Source organism: Mus musculus, chromosome 7, assembly GCF_000001635.26.
Source record: "Mus musculus strain C57BL/6J chromosome 7, GRCm38.p6 C57BL/6J".
NCBI lineage: Eukaryota > Metazoa > Chordata > Mammalia > Rodentia > Muridae > Mus > Mus musculus.
Window position 1 is genome coordinate 3,509,531 of NC_000073.6, and position 6,617 is coordinate 3,516,147.

The following is a 6,617-nucleotide window of genomic DNA, read 5'->3' on the forward strand; positions in this document are numbered from 1 at the left end:
GCTTCCAAAGAGCAGTACAGGCTTCACAGAAAACTGAAGAGCAGCTTGTCCATTTTGACCAATGGTTCATGGTGGCCCTGGGGTGCTGTGGGGCCTGGGGGTAAAGAAGATTAGACCTGAATTTGGTTGAGAATGATTAACTCTTTTGTTTTAAGTGAACATGTGCATGTATATGTGTGGCCATACATGGGTGCTACATTATTGGTGTGGAGACCAGGGAATAATTTGTGGGAATTGGTTCTCTCTTTCTACGCATGGATCCTTGGGGATCAAACTCAGATGATCAGATCCAGCAACAAGTGCTTTTACCCACTAAGCCATTCCAACTACTCAAAAAATATTAATTTTATATAGGGTCTCCACAAACATAGGTTCTCCTCTGGGGGGGGGGGTCCCTACTCCATTTCCCATCCTCTCCAATTTGAGATATTTGAAAGCTACAGTAGGTAGAAAGTACTTTAAAAACAGGCTTTTTAGCTGCTCGGTGGTGGTACATGCCTTCAATCCCAGCACTCAAGGGGCAGAGGAAGGTAAGACTCCGAGAGTTCCAGGCCAGTCTGGTCTACAAAATGAGTTCCAGGACAGCCAGGGCTACACAGAGAAACCCTGTAAGTGGGGAATCGTAGATATGTGCGTGTTGGAGTGGGGTGCTGCAGAAGCCAAAAGAGAACATTAGGTCCCCTGGGGCTAGAGTTCCAGGTGCTTGTGAGCAACTTTTTGTGTTTTCTTTTTTAAATTAATTTATTTTTATTTTCTGTGCATTGGTGTTTTGCCTGCTTGTGAGGGTGTCAGGTCTTGCTTGGAGTTACAGACAGTTGTGAGCTGTCATGAGGATGCTGGGAATTGAACCTAGGACCTCTGGAAGAGCAATCAGTGCTCTTAACTCCTGGACCATCTCTCCAGCCCCCTGGGTAATTTCTTATTTCACAATTTGAGGCCTCTGTTGACATTTGATGGGAAAGGACATTGTACTGCTTAGTAATCTAGATATGTTAAATATATCTACGCCTAAAACAAATAGGATAACGCATCATGGTAAAATAATCTACTCTACATAAAATGATATGTGTGCCCATGTGGAAAACCATGAGACGTCTCCACGGTAAAGCCAAATGTTTAGATAATCATCCCTGTAATGATCAAAAGTACAGTGCAGTGACAGAAATGAGTAATGGAAGTTTTCTATAAAGCTAAATCTTCTTAAGAAGGTTCATTAGCTGCTTTGTGGTGATCATTTAATTATTAGTGTAGCTACTTAATACACAATTAATTACTTAATTCTTTTTTCTGTGTTGATAATATATATTTAACAAAACTTAATTATATCATAGCAGAATGTGTTATTTCTTTTTTACTGTTTCTGTTTTGTTTTGTTTTGTTTTGTTTTGTTTTGACAAGGTCCTACAATATACCTTTAAATGGTCTGGAACTCAGTCTGTAGACCAGGCTAACCTGGAACTCACAGAAACTCAGCTGCCTCTGCCTCCTGAGCGCTTGGATTAAGGATGTGCAACACCATACCTGTTAATTTTTTTATTTCTCAATTATAGCTCCGTTAATCTGGTGGTCAGAAACTCCCCCTAACAACCCAACAGTCAGTGGCATAGGGAAAGTCTGTTGTTGTACCTGGGTCTGTTAAGTGACCCCCTCTAACTGCACCAGGCTTCAGCCAGGAAAACTGCAATAAACAACACAAACAGCAGATATTCCCAGCCGGATGAGACTGCTCTTGGTATAACATTCTGAGAGAAGATAACCCACGCTCTTTGTAAGGAGCATCTTTCCTCACCAAAAGGACCAACCAGATCTGACTTTCTTCCATCCACTTGGACATTGGCCAGTGGGCAGCTGTCCATTCTTTGCAGTTTTAATCCTTGAACTTAAAATGTAGGGTTTGATGAGAGTTGAAATGAGTGGGGTGTGTTTTTTTTTAACCTATGTTCTGTATATACATTCTGTCTATTCTGCTTTGTTTTTTGTTGCCATGATAAAAACATTCTGACCAAAAGCAGCCTGGAGGAGGAAAGGGTTTATCTCATCACATAAGTTACAATCCACCATCAAGGGAGTCAGGGCACGAACTAAAGGTAGAAACCATGGAGAAGGGCTGGAGAGATAGCCTAGTGGTTCAGAGCATTGGCTGCTGTTCTAGAGGACCTGGGTTCAATTCCCAGCACCCACATGTAACTCACAACCATCCATAAATGCAGTTGTAGGAGCTTCAGCATCCTCTTCTCGCCTCCCTGGGTACCTAGCATGAATGTGGTACACACATATACATACATATACAAATAAAATACTCATACACATAAAATAAGTCTTTAAAAGAAAAAAAGAAACTCTAAATTATGGCTTGCTTTCTTGCTCACTCTGCCTTCTGCTTAGCTGGGTTTTTTTATGCAGTTCCAGACCACCTGCATGAGTAGTAGTGTCATCCAAAGTGAGATGAGCCTTTCTACATTGATTAATAATTAGGACAACCCCTCACAGACATGGCCACAAACCAATCTGACCTAGAAAATTCCTCAATTGAGGCCTCTTATTTCTGATGACTGTAAGCTGAGTCAAATTGACAGTCAAGGCTAACTAATACTGCTCATCTTGGCTAGGATTTCTAATATTGTATAAGACACCATGACCAAGGCAACTCATAAAAGAAAGTATTTAATTTGGGGCTCACAGCATGGGAGGTTAGAGTTCATAACCTTCAGAGTGGGGAGCATGACAACACGGTGTCTGAGCAGTAGCTGAGAGCTCACATCCTGCCCCAAAGGCATGAGGCAGAGAGAGCTGACTGGGAATAGCTTGGGATTTTGAAACCTCAAAGTCCATCTTCCATGACATACCTTCTCCAACAAAGCCACACCTCCTGATCCTTCCCAAGCCCTTCTATGAACTGGAGACCATGCATTTCAATGCATTAGTCTGTGGGGGCCATTCTCATTCGAACAACCAGACTGCCTTAGCTCATCTCCTTTATTTATGTTATTACTTTATTTTATTATTCTCCTTTGTTTATTTTACCTCATAGCTATACGTTCCCTGATTTCCTTTCCTCTCATCTCCCTTGATGCTTTAAGAATTAGTTTTATGAGCAAAACGCAAACCAAAACATATTCACAGAACACCAAAGTCCATGGCAGATCAGCCACACTGAGCATAGCTGAACTTCACCTGGCATCTGAGCCCCTGGAACATTGTGAATCTCTGCTTCACTCAAGAAGAGCCATTGCAATATGGTAATAGAACAAAAGAGACACAAAGAACAGTGGAACACAACAGATAACCAGATATAAACTCATACAGCTGCAGCCCCCTCTCCCCACTTTTTGACAAAGATGCCAAAAATTCACATTGAAGAAAAGATACCGTCTTCAATGCTGGGAAACCTGGACTCCCGTGTGCAGAATGAGACCAGGTCCCTATATCTCACCCTGCACAAAATCAACTCCAAATAAATCAAAGACCTGAATGTAAGAACTAAAACTGGAAATATTAGAGGAAAACAATTGAATACATAGGCCTGAGGGAAAACATTTAAATATATAGGCCTTGGCAAAGATCTGATTTCAGTTCCCAGCACCTATATCAGGTAACTCAAAACAGCCTGCAACTCCAGCTCCAAGGAAGCCAATGCCTTGTCCTGCCCTCATTCATGCATATCTACACACAGACATACCCATAATTTTCAAAAACAAAATAGATCTTTTGTAAAAGAGAGAAAAAAGCCAGGCAGTGGTGGTGGCACACGCCTTTAATCTCACCACTTGGGAAGCAGAGGCAGGTGGATGTCTGAGTTCAAGGCCAGCCTGGTCTACAAAGTGAGTTCCAGGACAGCCAGGGCTACACAGAGAAACCCTATCTCAAGAGAGAGAGAGAGAGAGAGAGAAAACAAGTGATAATGCAATAAAATTATGGAATAAACTATAATAATAAAAATAATAAATTATATTATATATAACATATAAATTATACCATATATTATTTATTATATAATTATATATCATATATAATCATATAATATATTACATATACATATAATTATATATTTTATATATAATATGATTATACATATTATATATACATATTTATATTTGTATTATAATATAATTATGTATAATATATGCATATATTTTATATATTTGTACTACATATAATTTATATCATGTATAATTAATTATATGTTATTTATATTATAATCTATGTAATTTATAATATGTAATATATAATATATAACATACAATGTATATTGACAATATATAATATGTAACATATAATATATATTGTATAACATGTAACTGCTATATAATTATATAATGCATATTATATAATTATATTGTAATAATAATATAATAACAAATTGTTAGGAAACAAATCCTCTTGCCATGATAAAATCCTTACTTGTCACTGAGATTGCAAGATGGTTGCTGGGATGAGAGGCTCTGAAAGGGGGTTCTATCTGAAGGTACACACAACTGTACCTTCCCTTATCATTAACCGTCACATTCTGAAGGGTGAAATCTACCGTATCACTTTCTGAGTTCTGAAATTGTATGGGTGATGAAGTTCCCTCCTTTAGCAGAGCAAACATTTTATAGTCTGTCAAATTGTATGGCCTCTGACACTGTAGGTTCACCTTTTCTCCTGTGTTTATCAGGCCCGAGTGATGGACTCAGAGGGAAGGCTTATACAAGTATCCTGTAAGAGAAACAAAGTCCAAGGGCAAGGGGTGAAGCCTGGAGTCCTATATTCCATTCATTCTTCTTGACCTGCAAGGGTCCTGCTAATTGCGTAATCTTTCCTACTGTCTATCCTGACTCTCAACAGACATTAATTAAGTTTGTTTTTAGACATTTTGCACATGTACACTTTACATACTGACCATTTTCACCACCCCCAACACCCTCCCCATCCCCATAAATCTCTCTTGTATTCATTTCCATCATTTTGTTTGAGGACCCACCGAGACTAATCAGAGCCATTTGTGTGACTATTGGTTTGGAGCTATATGCTGGAAACTGGTGGGCTCAGCAGAGGGTTCTCTCTCTCTCTCTCTCTCTCTCTCTCTCTCTCTCTCTCTCTCTCTCTCTCTCTCCCTTCCAGAGTCTACCCATAGCCAATAGTTTAGTCATAAAGAGTATGACCCTGTAAGCTCTCTCCTTCTCTTGACTTTATTGTTGATAGAATCATTCTTGTGTGCAACCAGGGCAGAATAGAGATTTATTATTTTTTTTACTCCTACAGCTATCAGGAAAAGTGGGGCATTTGATTTTGTCCTTATAAACTCATGTCCTCCCCAACTCCCCAATTCTTCAGATGACACCTTTTTTAAAATTACAATTTTATTTTACTTAGTGGGAAGGTGACATACCAGAGCATGAATGCAAAAGTCTCAGGACAATTTGTGGGTATCTCTCTTTCTACCATGTGGGTCACAACTTGGGTTGTCAGATATGGCAGCCAAAGCTTCTTTCTACCAGCCAAGCCCTCTCACCAACCCTAAATGACACTCCTTTTCCCTACCTCCATTCCCTTGGTTCCACACTCACCCTTTTCTGAAAATCACTGTCTGTCGTTCTGAGGCAGTCTCTCCTCACCTGTGACCAATAGTAAGAGACTGTCACTGGAAAGTGAGATTCTATAAGAGGATTCCTTTGGATAGTATTCACAGGTATAATATCCAGCATCCTCCAGCCGTAGGTTAGTCAGACGAAACTCAGCTGTCCTCTGTGTCAGATGATGTGGACGCCTGGAATCCAAAATAACATCTCCCTTTCTGAGAACAAGCAGTATGCCCGGGATGGGACTCTTGCACTGCAGGGTCAGGTTGCTATTCTCTGATGCTACTGAGTTGGGCCAAGCACCTGGGTTTGAGAAGCAAATCTGGAGGGAAGCAAAAATCAGTCTGGATCTGACACACCCACCTGCTCCCAGGAAGCCCAGGAGGGAAACAGAATATTCCGGATGAAAGCTCAGAGTGGGTGTGTTGAGTCACTTACCGTTGTTCTCCGTGTCTGTTTGGTCAACATTTAGATCTACAAAACAGTCATGAATGAGGTACAGGTGCCTGCTGAGAGGCATCTCGTTACCATCCTTGGTTCTGAGGAGCACCCCAGAGGTTCTGGCTGAGCTCAGACCCCCAGTTCATAGGTTCAGGGTTTGTATGCTCCCACAGCTAGCTTAGCACCTCCTTTGTTGCCTGAGACTCTCCTCTGCCACCTCTCTGCTTCCACTTCTAATACTTAAGTGCTACTCATGTCTTCAAAATTCCACAAATCTTTTCAATGTCACATTCATTCTATCCCTAAAATTTACTTATTCTCACCACTTCTGTTAGAGCAGGGTGTGCATTCCAACCTGCACTCCAGGGATAGACAGAAGCTATGCAGGACACTGGGGAATTTCCATGGATTTGGCTGTAAGACTGGGTTTTTTCAGATGGCAGAAATGCCTTTTATAAGCAGGGGGTTCCCTTAAAGTTTTTTGGAACAAAGTAACCCTTATAGTAATGGGTTTAAGTTACATAACTTTAGGACATTTATTTTCCAACTAAGGATGAGTTAATGGGTTAAACCCGAAATTAAAAAAATCAGGCCTCCATTTATTCCCTTTATTCC

The 6,617-nt window shown here is 40.3% G+C and overlaps 1 pseudogene; it reads right to left on the bottom strand.

Annotated features, from left to right (window-relative positions):
• Positions 1–1,585: 1,585 nt before the first annotated feature.
• On the bottom strand, positions 1,586–6,148 carry Gm51440 (annotated as a pseudogene).
• Between the last annotated feature and the right edge of the window lie 469 nt (positions 6,149–6,617).